Below are 15,690 nucleotides of genomic sequence, written 5' to 3'. Positions count from 1 at the left end.
TGTCTTCTCTCTGCATCAACTCCCTCTGAAACAAGGTAAGGAATTCGTGACATGATCCCCTCTCAAGCTGAAAGATTTTGTTTGACGGTGATGAGAGATGTTGCCCCACTTTCTGCTTTAGGCCCCTTGGGAACGGTCCTCAGTCTTCCCTCCTCGCCTGGTTGAAAACAGAGAGCCAGGCGCAGTGAAACAACTGCACTAAATACAGCCCTGCAGTTACCATAGAAACCAGCACTGGTGCATCCCTGACTAGTCCTACTGTATTTCATTTTGCACTTGACCCAGAAAAACACTAGGAGGTTGATGTTTAGTTTCTTCCCAGTCAAAATTCAGAGTATAGGTGATATAACAGGCAGGAACAAAGAGCTACACATTAATGAGGAAGAGACAAAAACCCAGAGCTTTCTATAGGAGACAAAAGGGAAAGATGCAGGGGTGTGAAAATGATAGAGAGGTAAAAACGTGCACGCAAGTCATGATGCCAAAGGCGCTTCAGGCAGAGTGAATTTACAGTGACAACAAAATCGAGTACCGCTATGAGGCCGGCCATCGCTAAACTGGACTGGACAGCACATGATCGTGTATGAAATATTGTATAGTTGATGTATTTGAAATATATCAAGTCCTACTTGTGCTGACACCTTTCCCAAGATAAAGGACTATGCGACACAGATTTTTTTTTAGGTGTAGTGTAGCAATGCTGTTATTAAAGTTATATAATGCAAGATGCTGCATTGCATCAAACAGCATTGTTACAAGACAGTGCTGCCCATCTCTATTTTAAAATTCAGACACGGATTACATTAATTTCCATGTGATTTTACACCAGCCGACAAAATTATGACATTTATAGGAAGAGTACATCAACCTTACGTGACAGGCTGTAATTATCACAAAGTTCAGCTCTTAATTTTTAACTTTTTATAATATGTTCCTATTCTATAGGCCTCCATAATGTCCAGGCATTTCACCAAGTTAAGTCATTCTATATTGTACTCTCAGTTCCACTGGGACATCATTACAGTGTCCAAATGGGTCAGGAGCAGCCCATTATACTGCATCCAGGCTTTACTCTACTGAACATGATAAAGCCTCCATATCATTACCACCCTCTTTTACAACACCCGCTTGTTCTCACAAACGTCTTTAATGTGATAATACACTAAACATACGCAATTCCACACAGTTATTTGCACTGAATAACATAATAACGGCACTGAGCACTTAATGGCCAAGAGAGTGACATGAGAACTACTATACTGTACAGCATGTGGGGTTTGTATAAGAGCAACTGTAATAAATTATGTAATTACATCATTCACAAAACAACAATGACTTTTGGGCTGTGGGTACCCAAATATATATTAGTTCCCACATCTATCAACTCAACAAGTCACAACTGATCTGTAAAGTCCTCACGCTTCTAAGGAATTACTGCTGCTACAATCTAATTTTGTGGCTTGTGGTTATACAGTATATACTGTGTTTACAAAAAAAATGGTATCAGTAAGGACTTTCTATACAAAAAGGAATATTTTTCAGTCAGCAGATACAATAAAAACAAAATTTCAATAAGACAATCAGAGAAGACAAATGGAGGACTCTTGAAGAAATTTTATATGATAAATCTTTAAAAGCGATAAACTCTGGATTTTTTTGAGAACAGCAAGTCCTCCTTTATGCATCGTGAATGCATGTTGCTACTATTTCAGTGCTTTTTTAACATCATTCATCTAGGAAAACTTTGACTTCCTTGAAGGATATGGTCTTTTTTTATGCAATGCCATGCTGTCAACAGACAATACTAAAAATTATACTAAGATAAATCTTTACTGATCCCACAAGTTCACAAGTTACAGCAGCACAACAGACAGGCTAGGAGGTCAGAAAACAAGAATTATTTAAATAAAATAAATAAAATTAAAGGAAAAACAAAATAAAATACAGACTTGTTAAGAGTCGCTATACATATAACTAACTTTGATACTAATTCTAATACTAATGTCATAGCTTTTAAAGATTGTTTTCATCAGATGGTCTGTAGATTGTTTTCTTGATTACTTGATTAATTGTTGGTCTAAAAAAACAAAAAGCCAGAAAATGAAAAAGCCAGAAAATGAAAAAAATGAAAATGAAGTCTTTGAAGTCCAAGCTAATGTCTGTGAATTGCTATTTTTGTCTGACCAACAGTTCAAAACCCAAATATATTCAATTTATTATCACATAATATAAAGAAAAGCAGCAAATTCTCACCACTGAGAGGTTGGAGTTAGGTTGGAGTAAGGTTTGGCATTTTTGCATGTACAAAGCTTACTGATCTCTGTAGAGTTATTCTATTTTTCTCTTAGTCCCTTCTTTAGGGCGGGCAGAACAAAGGGCAGCGATACAAAAGCACCCTTGTAGCTGATGCATATTCAGTGTCAGTGGTCTCTCTTCGCACTGTAACACCTTGCAGAGGGAGAGGAGAGAGCTTCTCATTCACCTCTTTCACCCACATGTTCACAGGCTGTGTGGCGATTTGAACCTGGTGATACTCTGGTGTTCTAACCTTTAGCTTCCCACCATCTTATTATCCTTCATCTGAGAAAAGCAAAGGACTCTTACCCTGTACATAACAGAATACATCATAGGCTGTTACGCTCACAGAAAAACATTCTAAATGGTCCACACACTGTTGTAATAGCTGATCAGGAATTCACATGCAGGCCAAAAAAGCTTATATTAGTGGCAAATTGGACTAATTTTCTGATTTTTTTTTTGCATTGAGCTGCAGTGCTTCATAATGACTGTTTGACATTGGGTAAACACAGGGTTGCACACTCTTGTTTTTGTCTTTTAATGGTAATTTGAATGGCACTGGCATATAGGCCTACACTGCTGTATGGGGCTGAGCCAGTCCTCTGCAGTTAGGGCCTGGTGGCATCATATTACACTGCTGGAAATCTTCTATAAGTGTGAGCAGTATGGCACAAGACAACTGCGGTCTTTCTAAGTGGTGTTTGTGAGCACTGTTAAAAGGAAAAGCAGTCTTAGAGATGTTACGACCAAAAGGCATCTGAAAGCGTGGGAGGGGCACAAAGAAACAAATTTTATGTGACAAGAGTAGTTACACAATGGGGGAAATTGTCATAATCCATTTTAAAAAATCACCACCTGCAACCTAAATGCCACAGAAAACCTAAGCCCAACTCTGGACCTATATAGTATGTAAACTAGGGAAATGTAAACATGACTGTGAAATGGTGTGCCTTAAAGCACAGTGGAGCAGAGGGAAAACTGTACATGGTTCCTGCACACTTCCTTCCGTGCAATAGGAAAAGAAATGCACCAGAGAATGAGAAGATGAGCCTAATAAACATGCAAAAATATTCTAATGTGCATATTTTGAGTTATGCTACATCTGCAGTAAAGTTCAATATGATTACATGTCAATTTAAGTTTATAATGTCTTATGTATCCTCATATTTCAAGTCTTGATTCAGTAAAACTGCTCCGCCGATCACAGAATAACAAAGCAGAAAAGAAGAAGATTAAATTAGGGTTGATATAACCCCTGTAATGGCAGGCCTTGAGAGATGATTAATGGTAATTGTATGACTCGATCAGATAGTTAAAAGGAATTCAAATGAGACTTGGTGTGTAGGCTCAAATGGACAAGGCGAACAATGCAGAGTTTTTATAAAGATAGACTGTTAAATCCCTGTGAGATGACTTTGCAGAAATCCAATAGACAGTACAGGATTCCTATCCTTTACATGAGTGAAATGCCCCATCATGTGGAATCAATAACAATCTGTACCACAATCTCTGTTTCAGCAAAAAAAAGTTGAGCGTGTCTGAAAACAAAATGTTTAGAATCATAGAATAAATGTTGGAAAAAGTTTTTATGACTGATCTAATTTAATATTTTATTAAAAAGAATAACGGACAAAAGTATCTAATAATAAACTTATAAAAGAGGCACTCAATTTTACATGTGAGGCTGTGAAAACAACAGCTGTTGCTCTAAAAATTACTCAAATTACATTGCTTGAATAATTCCATCTTGACCTTCCCTAGAGAGATTTTTAACAGATAGTCTGCATTACAACCTGGACATGTGGAATTTAAAAGATGTGGGCATTTTCTAGACAGAAAGGGTGCTTTGTGCTTAACCCATGCTACAGTAGGGACTCTAATCTCTCAGCCAGCTTTATGGAAGTGCAATCCTAAATTGCGGGAGTGGCCCTTTATTATTTTATTAAAGGGGATATATTATGCTTTTTGTGATTTTCTGTTATTTATATACTGTTATGATATTGGATATCTATGCTAAACAGTGTCAAAGATCTAAAACTTGAGGTTAACGTATGTAGAAATGCTCCCTGCAAGTCAAAAACCCAGACTTCAAACTGCTCTCAATGCTTAATTTGTAACAATTTTTCAGGGTCAGAATGAGTTTAAATCATGCAAAGATATTCCAGTAGAGGTCCAGATTAAAAATATAGACCTTGAAATGTGTATATGTCCCCCTTTAATATTTTATCTTTCTCTGAAGAATTACATACAGAAGAAAGAAAGGGGTTTTATTTATAAAATGCTGTATGATCCAATATCTTTGAAAAAACACATAAGAAACTATTACTAATACATAATTATTTTGTGTTTCCCCTACATTTATTTTAGTTATGCTGCTAAAATTTCACAAGATCACTGTACGAGCACAATAACACCCTACGTTACTGTGGAGTTGTTTTGAGTCATCCTGCTTCTCCTCATTCTTCATAGGACATCTACATGAAAGGTACTGTTATAAGAGTAGCGTAGCTCCGTTAAGGAATAGGGCAGCGCGTAATGTGTGTGTGTAGCAAGCATGGTTGAGCAAGTGGCAAAAAAGTGATGGTGAACGCATGCGGAGCGGAAGAAAAGGTTAGCATTAAGTTGTCAGTCTGGCAGTAAATGTATAGTACAGACTACAGTGTGTCAGCTAATAAATGCTGCAGCTTCTCAAGACAAACAAAATACTCGTCTATCGAAAGGGGTTAACCCCCGAAGTTAGCGACAATGCATTAGCCTAACCTGACCAGGCTCACTTAAGGTGGACTGACCTTTCAGTTGGACCAGCAATTTTCATTTTAGAGTCAATCTCAGCCACTCTTGAACAGAGAAGGGAGAAATATCTGGCTGCTGAGTGTCTTCTGAGTTTTTGATCAGCCACCCCACCCCCAGCCACCCCAAAGCAGACAATCTAGGGGAAACACTGTTATTAATATGTAAAACTATTCTACAACCTAATTCAAAAGCATTCAAGAATATAATTTAGCTTAAAAGTTAATTATTTATCTTGGAAACAGCAGTTGACAAAATAATCTCACCACAAGGTCAATTTAGTAGCTGCTCTCATGATATTATATTCAAATTTTATAAGAATATTATTACTTTCTGGACATATTCTGGGTCACAATATGAATCTCATCAACTAACACCAGAACACCTGAACTGACAACACACATACCTTGATTATACCATACACATGAATCTGTGGCTTAGATGAAATCTGTTCGTTGTTGGCCCCTGATGTACAGCATATGGACTCGCAGCAGACATCATTAGCATGGGTGATTAACTGGCCAGGTTAAGTGTCTTGCACTTGAGGGCCTTACGATACTATCCGCCTCTATCTAGGGATCAAGTCGCCCGTGTGGCAAAAGCATCTAATCTCCAAAATCAGTGCAGCAGCAGGGTGCCAGCTCCGGTGTTGGTGACACATCATCCGTATTAGGTGACTGTGTTTGCGGTTACACTGCTGAACGTGAGAAACAATGGGGACGCGAGCCAACGTCACCGGGGAGTAAGACGAGGGAAATGTGTCACAACAAAGCGACTGAGGGAAGCTGTGATGATTCTTTCTGGATTAAAGAACGCCCGTCTCACATTCAAATTTAATGAGAGCATGTTGGGAAAAAGTCATGAAGGGGCTAGGGTGGTGATGGTGGTATGGTAATAACATGGCAGAGCTATCCCATTAAAGCAATTTAAAAAAAAAAAATCAATTTCGAATCTCAAGTTCAAATCTCATCTCACATCTCAATCTCACATCTCAGTCGGTGGTTGACTGTGAGCCTTAGTGAGCTGGCACTGGGGATTTCTCTCGTTGCATAGCACATTCTTCTTTATGAGTCTTTGAGGCACATAACACGCACCTTTAGCGACAGATGGCAGTTTCCTCCAGTTACCACAGAGTGTTTATTAAATTATCTTTAAACTAATGACGTGTAATGAACTGTATTTTTTCTTTTTTTTTGCTTTTTTTTTCCTAACCTGCATCGATGCCAAGAAAAGGGTATTCCCCTTGGCACAGTGAGATCCTAAAAGTCTGAATGTACTGCATTTACGGGTGAGAGGTCACAGTGCTGCCAGAGCGCCTTTCTGAAGGCACAGTTAAGGTTTGACAGAGTAATTCCAGGCAGGGAGAAAGGATGCTTTCACCATTACATGCTGTTGTTCTTGTGTAATTCCTTGAGGGTCCATTGCTACCTTTAAGTGCCACAATAGGCTTTGAGGAAGGTGAAGTTCCACTGGAAAGGGAACTTCAGGCTACCACTTTCACTTCCTTGAACTCCCTGAATCCCTTTCTGCCTGCCGGTCAATTGACTCCTCCTTTTCACTAAGAGAGGCGGCCATGTCACGGCACAGTTTTAAGCCCGATGCCTCTGCAGCAGTTTGCATGACCGGTCCCTGCTCACTACTGTTGTTCACCCACTGATACACTGGAACTGTGTCGACGGCAGCAAATTGATGAATCCCCCCGTATCCATATCCAACCTGTTCTCAGAAACAGCAGGGGGATGAATATATTACAGCATGACGATTCATTAGCTGAATGTCAGCCACTAAGTGTGCACTGGCAGGGCCTTGCCTTTAAACCGCAGTTCACTACATGAAAGAAGACCTTTAGTTAGAATTGAGTCATCCACACGATAACTTAATAACTTACCATAATAGCTTCCTGTATTTTGATAAGGGATTTTCACTGAAACTTCATCTGTAAACCTTTGCCCTCTATAAAGTGATTTCTTTTTTTTACTGTGATAAAAGCTTTTCATTTTTTAGCAGGTATATGAGCGAATGTGGGTTTATGAACAGCCACCCTCTCATATTGGCTGATCCAGGAATCCAAAGACATCAAAAAGAAACCCCCCATTGACAATTTATTGCAAAAATGATTCTGTGTGAAAGAACAACATAGAACACAGAACAGAAAATATGATGCAACAACTGAAATGACTGAGATTTTCTGGCATACAGATGATCAAAAATTGGAATAGCTGTTTCATTTTGATGTGTTTAAGTTACTAACTTTGTCTCAGAAGCTTGGAAAAGAAGGCAAAACGGACCATTTAATTAGTATTTACTCTGGTGATTTATGATTTTTGTTGTAGACAATGACAGTCTGAAGATTTTTCAGTTTATGTTGTTTGGAAACATATAAGCAGCCCTCTTGTTCTGGCTTGCATGAATTTGTGGTGTCTCATACAGAAAATTCATTCATTCATTCACTTATATCTGAAATCATCACTGGAGTATTGTGTTAGAGGACCTGGGACATATATTTGTTGTTTTGTGTTACCTGGCCTCAGGTTTTCTGGTGTCCATCAGATGGGGGTATTTTGATTAAAAAAAACAGTATTTAGAAATATGTACCATGTGAGCACAATATAAACTAAAATAATCAAAAGATAGAGCTAATATTCTAGTCTATCTACCATTCTATGGTAACAAGGACACTTCACCCCTTATGAGTAGGATGTTTTAACAATAAAGATTTTGAAAAAACCTTTATGAGTGGGACATTTGCTAAGGGAACAGGATAATTCTGTACATTTAATGACAGCTATACACAACAGAATAAAGTACTTTGGACACATTTTGATTTTGGCAATTTAAATTAAAATGGTTATTATTCATATTTATGATATAGAATTGGATGCTGTTTAACGAATATTGCAATTACAGTGTGATGCTTATTCTTAATCAGTCCTTCAGTTGACAGTTGAACCACTGGTCCTTAGACAATTGGTTCTCAAATCTTTTCATGTCAAGGACCCCCAAATTGATATGTAACAAGCTGTGGACACCTATTTGATAAGATTTTTGTCCCAGGGCCGCCTATCTGAGAGGATAGTTTTTAGATACGATTTAGTAGAGAATTCCATAACTATAGGTAGGGAGGTAGGTTGAACTACTCCCCATTTTTATGGCGAGTACCAATGACTTGGACCAATCTTAATCACCCTTGAGGCCAGTCAGCTAATTTTTGTTTGTTTAATGTTCCAGAGTGAAGTCCAGCATTTGACTTGTGGGTCCAACAATCCCATCCTAGAGATGTAAGCCATGTCGGTGAGGGAGGAGACCATGTAAGGTTTATAAGCTTTGTTTATTTATTTAATGGATAAAATACTTAAGTAACAGCAACTATGACTGTGAATGATGCTGTTGTGTTTCACAGATGGTAGAATGAGACCTACACACTATCAAGGAGAAATTCAAACCTGATCAGCTGTATGTATGTAAAGTGTTAAAAATTATGATCCAAACTACCCAAGCATATTGGTGCAGTGAGCTAAACTTGATTTTGTTGGCAGATGAAAGAGCTCAGAGAGAAAATAAGGATATGTTGTTAGTCTTACCTCAACACAGTAATTGTTGTACAACGTGCAGTGCATTAAAAAGACCCAATTTTAGCTCACTCTCTCAATACATGATAATTATGCTTCTCACTTTAAGTAGTGGATTTTTCCCTTCCCTGTTGTTTTCTTACTTTTAGACCCTTCCCTTTGTTTGCCATGATATATAATATAGGATTATTGCTGATTGGAGTAGAGTCATTTCATTTAAATAAATCATTCTTTCTCTTGATAAAATCTATAGGAAAAATACAGTATGCACAACAAGTTTTCAGTATTGTGTCAGAGTTGTACCTATATTTTTGGAGGACATAATCAGACATTTACAGAACCGAGCATACAGTGAAATTGATATGTTTGTATAGTGTATCCAAAGCCTGATAGTGCATGTACCTATGTGCCATTCAGTTCCGTTATTGTACACAATCTATTAAAAATACATCAATGAGTCACACCATTGCACTGGGTGACATGTTCCTTTATTACCATTAACACTGCCACTATAGTTGGCTGGACCGGCCACAGACCAGCCCTATAATCCCGAATGTCTGTCCATCACTGACTCACTGAGTGATGAATTTACACCATTGGTTGGTTGGCCCAGTGTTGGAGTTTCCCCATTGGCTGTTGCTTGTTCCAAATGAATCATTGCGAACAGTTTCTATTACGTTTTAAAGGGGCTTTTACAGCGGAGCCCCGAGTGCAGTTCACTCTCAGTGGGACTGAGAAATTAAATATCAAATGCTGTTTTCATTTTCAAATTGTTAGAAAATTGCATTTTAATTTCAATTTTGACTTAAATATTACTTGCATAAATGGAAAATCAGGTTACATTGTTTATATTGCATTTTAATTTTCAAATTTGAATTAACATTTGAATATTGTCCACTGTACAGTGGGGGTACCACTTTTGAAAATTAAATGCCATACAGATTTTCCATTTTCATTTTAATATAGTCACAGAACGCTCATACTGGTATGTGAAAATGAAAATGCAAATTGGATTATTGCATTTTCATTTTCACTCAAATAACACATACATATGTGGAAAATTATAATGCTATTGTGAAATTACATTTTCATTTTCAAGTTCACATTATCATTTTAATGTAGTCCCCTATAGGCTTCCATAACCTGCCATTCATTAAAGTTTGCTATGGCCATCTCACACTAGATCTATGTCCCATCTTGGCCTCCCCAGTCAAAATGTCTTGGATACGTCACTGGTTCTTTGCTGTCTGAAAGCAAACATAAATAAAACAAAATTCTTAAGGAAATTTGCTCTGTTAGCAATTAATATTACACAACTGCTCATATATTGTAAAGAAAGAGTTCAGCAAGGGATTTGGTGAATCTCCACTCTTTTTTTCTTTGCAAAGCCATATTCAAAAAACAAGATAAGAAGATGAAGGTAAAAATATTAATGTTACAGCAATATCTTTATCTGTCATGCACAGAGTATTTCACTGCAAATACTGTAAAGCCTGAAATTTCCAGCTAAATCCCCTAGGCCATTTTGTGCAGTAGAAAGATACAGCCCCGGCATATAGAAAGAAAGACCAGAATTCTGTTTTTAATACTTAATTCTAGAGTCAGAGCTGGTAAGTGATCTTCACACTCTCTGAATACTAATTTGCACATACGTCGTCCTTGAGAACCATGTGATTAATAATGGATACAGTGTGACTATATGCCAATAGCTGGGGTGAGCTGTAGAGCAGTGAACTGCAACACGGGCTTTGAAAATGTGCCTCCTTCCATCTCCACATCTCAAAAGTAGTGTGTTCAAATTAACCAAGACAATTAAGAGTTAAATTTTGCCACGTTAAATTGATCCTCTCTTGTGGTTTTGCCGCCATAGGATACAGGAAATCAGTGAAATCTGATCATGTAGTCAGAGCCTGCCCTATAGCTACACAGCTGCATGACAACTGTGTGGAGCAAGCATCTCTCAAACTGCTTTCATACTCACATTCATACATGACATTCATATGAGGTGTGTATGAAAATATGGGTAAAAATATCCTCTATAAATAAATGACTTGATTCTTTCTCTTGATTGTTTGGGGTATTATACACTGGCAAACGTTCAGTAGAAATACCGTGGATTAACACCACAATACATTCTGAGAGTGTCAAAGCTCAGCACAACAGATTCATCACATTGTCCTATTATAAAAAAATTTATCAAAACAAACAGCTGGCAAATTAGTATCAAAGATGTGAGATGTGATTCAGTCCAAAACCCTCCTTTTTGCTGTGAACCTCTCTGTTTCTAAACTGATATTACATGGCTATGGTCCAAATTTAGATACATGCATAACAAAGTCTGCTGACAGTAACATCTGCGTCATTTCTCCTTTAGATACATCTTCATTGGTGGGTGAGACAGTGTCTAAAGCATGACATTTTATTTTAGCCTGAGTGAGATCTGAGAGAAGCCATGCTTGCAGAACAATGTTAGTTAACATGTAAATATTGTATATTATTTGCACTGCATGTAGAACAAATGCGTTAACCAGCTGCAGACTCTTTTGCTAGGGGCCATTCCTATGTCTTCTTAATACAGTTAAAAACAGAAAGCAAACAAGTTAAACATCCATAATTAAACAAAATTGAAACACTTTCTTCAAATTTAGCAAAAAGGATACAGTATCTAGACCAAAGAATACAATGGTGTACTCTTGTTAACCAACATTTGGTGCTGATGAAGACTCACTGCGCATCAAAATTTTAGTTACTTAATGAACTTAGAGCTTTAAATGAATATGAGTTGTTGCTGTCTTTAGCTTCAGTCCTTGTGAAATGACTGAATCTCTGCTACACTGGTTGCTTCTGTGAGGTATCTGCAGCACACAAGATCCCCTTTTATATTTCCTTCATATCTAATACGAGTCTATCATTAAAAGTAGGCTTGAGAGTTTTTTGTGTTGTATGAACTACTTTAAAAATGGACGGACAGATGGAGCTTTATTGTAATTCTAAAAAGAGATCTCAAGGGGAAATGGAGGATGAAAAAATCTCTGCCTGAATTACAAAAAGGTACATTTATTGGCACTTAGCTGGTTTCTGTATGTGGTACACTGTAGTGATATGCACCATTTGCTCTAATGGTGGTAAAGTTTTAATTCTCTATCCCCTGGAAATAGAAATCTTTACTATTCTTGTACTCATTAATAGGTAGTTGTGGTCGAATTAGTTTTGCAATCACGCTAAAACTTCAAAATGTTGAAAAAAACAACAACTGCAGGAGCTGTTTTTATAGGCAGAAACTGAGCCTCTACTGCAGCACCTTCCAGGTTTGTGACAGTCCTGGTAACCATTGGAAACAGCCTACTATGCAGAGAACAAAGGCAAACCTGAAGGATGGGACCTGCCAATGATTCCCCCTTGTGTGCAGCCACAAGACTCACAGGCCATGTTGATTTACTGACAAAAACAAGGTCCCCTTCCGTGTGAGTCAATGCTGGTGTGGAACACTCCTCAAACAGGATATTTCGCTCTTTACTGGTGCTCATCTCTCAAAGGTAATGGCTTGGAAAATCTGGATGTCTTTAAAAGGCAACAGGGACTACAAGGCCATTATACATTTCTTATCCTTCTGACATTGCCATCACAGCTTAGACAGGCTGACACAGGGGTCACTAGCTTATTACTTTCTCATAAGTGGTGCTGCAGCAAACGAAGAGAACGCTAACATAAAGACTTCATTTGGTGATGGTGGCTGGTGTAACCTGCACATGGCAGGTTGATTCAGTGTCAATCCCAACCATTGCTCCTATCATAATCATTTCAAGCATTTAGAGGAAGTGGAATTGGAGTCTTAGCAGGAGCAGAGAGTGATCCCTTCATGTGCTATAGCATTTCCAGTGGCACCTTTATGATGTCTTTATGCTTTCAGGTTCGGAAAACACTTTCATTCGATAGCTAATCAGGCTCCAGCAAACCACCTATTAAAGATTCAGAGAATATATCTGTGCACCACAAGAACATGTGGTCAATAGTTGGTGTACATGACTTACCTCGCTAAGCCGGCTTATACTTTAGCTCATAGCACTTCTAAGCTTCTTAAGGAGTAAGCTCAAACTGAGCTAATTATTCATGGACAGCCTCCATCTCAGGGAACAGAGCCAAGGATGAGCACCTAAATCATGAATTTTGTCCTGTAACATATGGAAACTGTCTAATTACCTATTTCAAAAACCACGCAGGAAAATATGTCCTTGCTTTATGCACTCTACATGTAACCCTGCTCTCTTCTGTGTTTGTAATTCTAAAAGTTAGTCTTACATCATGCCTTTGTCCTCCATTATCCTTTGCTCCTGGTTTGGCTTGGTAAGCTTAAACTGTGTCGCAGCTATGACATCTTGATATTTTAAATTAAAGTGTAAGTCAGCTCTAGCTCTGATTTCTTTCTGTTTTCTAATTCAAGGCAAGGCTTTTGTCCCCACAGATTTAAAAGCTGACTCATACTGTTAATTGTTATTCATCTTAATATGGCCTTCCCATGTGCCTTTGTCATTTTAATTTAGCTACTTCAAAGTCTTTTCATGGTGCTTTTCTGTTATGTTGCTCACTGTGACTGGAAATGGGAACATTTTGCACATTAGATTAGAGGGAAAGTAAGGAGTTTGTCAAGATTTAAAACTAATTCTCAATTTCTTTACTACTACAATTAAATTAGTAGTCCACTGTAAAGACCAAACAATGCATATATGCAATATTTCATGCAAAACACCCTGTCACTGTCATTTTCTCATATTTTCTCATCGTATTTCATGTTTATATGCCTTAGAAAATGAATACCCAGTTCAAAATTGTGTGCATCTGCCAAAATACATTTGCATCTGCATCCAAGATCCCAAAATAACAGAGGTATTATAATTGCATACCATTAGCAGGGATTCTTCATTACATTTACATTCTAAATCCTGCTTAATCTTTTTTTTTTCTTTCTGGCACGTCAACATCGATTTTCCCACATAAGTAAATTGCTTGCTCAGGCACTTCATCACCTGCCACACTGACAACTTTATAACTTCATTCCTGTTATCAGCATATTACCTAAAAACTCATTTATAAGAGACAATTGGATCACCTGTGAGGATCACTGTTGCGCAAAGTAAATATAATTGTCTATGTAAGATTCTTCAGTAATCTCATCCAACATGATTAACACGGAGTTCCTAACAATGACAAACTCCTAGTCAAACATAGTACTGTGAAAATAATTATTTGAATAGTAATCTGGCAGCCTTTTGTATGGGAACCATAATGAACTTCTATCCTACATGCATTAAGGGGGGTGCGCAGTGTGAAAACAGTGAGAGTAGCTCTGCATTAAGCACTTTCTATAAACTAAGACTACATTAAGTAGCAGCAAGGTACCAGGTTGCATGAATAGATGCAGAGCTAAATTATGATGCTATCAACCAAATGAAATGTAAATTGTATGCAAAAAACCAAGATGAAAAATCAACATCACCGTCAATGTATCAGAATAAGGCATACATAATGTGAAAAGCTTCTGTCAACTCCTGAAAGCAACTGCAGGTAATAATGTATGAACTGAGTTAAATGATGTATGACTCAAAGTAGAAAACAACTTTCAAACGCAATATTGAAACTTTTACATCATTCACTACTGATATACATCTTTAAATTAGGTCTGAACTGGATAATCTAGCATCAACATCAGCATGTATGCATGTGCAAAGTGCAGTGTATGGTTAATTATATCCCCTATGTTACGCAATATATCTCCAATTATACCACTTAATACAAAATTATCAGAGTTCACCATTCATGACTTCAAGACAAACAGTCTGGTCTCATATATTTATTCTGATATTTTGTCAAACTGACAAAAAGAATACATATATGACTAACTGGTGAAACTAACTTCACAGTATATACTGCAAAAAATCAATATCTGTGTTCTTTTTTCTAGCATTGTTAAGCCCTACTTTAAGATTTGCAAAATAAAAATACTCATAACCTTTCAATTCCAATTACGTTCCCAGAAGACTTTGTTGCTTGAAATGCCATGTTACAAGGTCGAAAAAACCTTTTAACTTGCATTAAATGTCTAATTACCTCAATAAGCAGTACAACCTAAATGTTCACTAACTCCTGAAGTAATTACAATTAAGTTTTCTTTGTCAGTTAAATGAAAGGACTTTTCAGAGATATTACGTAAGCTATTAAATCTTTAATTTTGCTCTAAAATACTGTACGGAATCCAAGGCTACATGAATACAGAACTGAGGACATCACAGAAGCCATTAAAGCTACTGCAATGTTTTGTTTCTGTTTATATCAGGTGGATTTAATGTTCATAGGCCCCTCTTTGTCACACAAAAAATGTTTTACCTGGAGCCAAATCATTTGGAGTGTATGAAGTGTGCTTGGACCAGAATGATAGAGCTGTAGGCTCATCAGCCATATGTTAGTCTGCCGATTAGACTACAGCCATGCTGAGAGAAACACTACCCCTCAAGTCAAACACAGACGTGCATCTGTTTTGGATAGTGGTTGTTTTACATCTTGAAGTCTCTTTATTGCATATCTAATTTAAAGGGACAGTTGCATTTAAGTTTCTCTGCTTGCCAACACATAACCCGTTTTGAAAGGCAGTCCAGGGACTTTTTAAATCAGCTTCCATCAACTTATTTAAAGAAACATTCATGATTTTCTGTAATAGGTTAAGCTGAAGCGTAATGAATCAGGTTATCTTACTTAAAATGCCTTTTCCTTCTGTATTTTGTCTGATAAGACAAGAGAGAAATAAGAGAAATCACTTTCTAGCAGTTTTTAAAGGTTATTTTTATGGTATAATACAGTGAAAGATGGAAAAGATGGAGAGAAGAGCAAGGAGTGATATGTGACAAAGTGTCCCTGCTGGATTCAAACACAAGATATCACAATTACATGCCATACACTTTATCTAGCGGCGCCACCAGGACGACACAAACACCTAGCAGGTTTGAGGGATGCCGGCTCCCATGGCAACGCATCAAATAAC

At 37.5% G+C, this 15,690-nt stretch overlaps 1 protein-coding gene across 1 annotated transcript in view; it reads right to left on the bottom strand.

Annotated features, from left to right (window-relative positions):
• The window catches only part of lrfn1 (leucine rich repeat and fibronectin type III domain containing 1), a 121,256-nt gene that overhangs the window by 87,934 nt on the left and 17,632 nt on the right, over positions 1-15,690 (bottom strand). The gene's annotated exons all lie outside the window — the stretch shown is intronic.

This window comes from Thunnus albacares, chromosome 6 (genome assembly GCF_914725855.1).
Source record: "Thunnus albacares chromosome 6, fThuAlb1.1, whole genome shotgun sequence".
NCBI classification, from domain to species: Eukaryota; Metazoa; Chordata; class Actinopteri; order Scombriformes; family Scombridae; genus Thunnus; species Thunnus albacares.
Note: the sequence above shows the minus strand (reverse complement) of the source record. Positions and strands in the feature narration are given on the sequence as shown.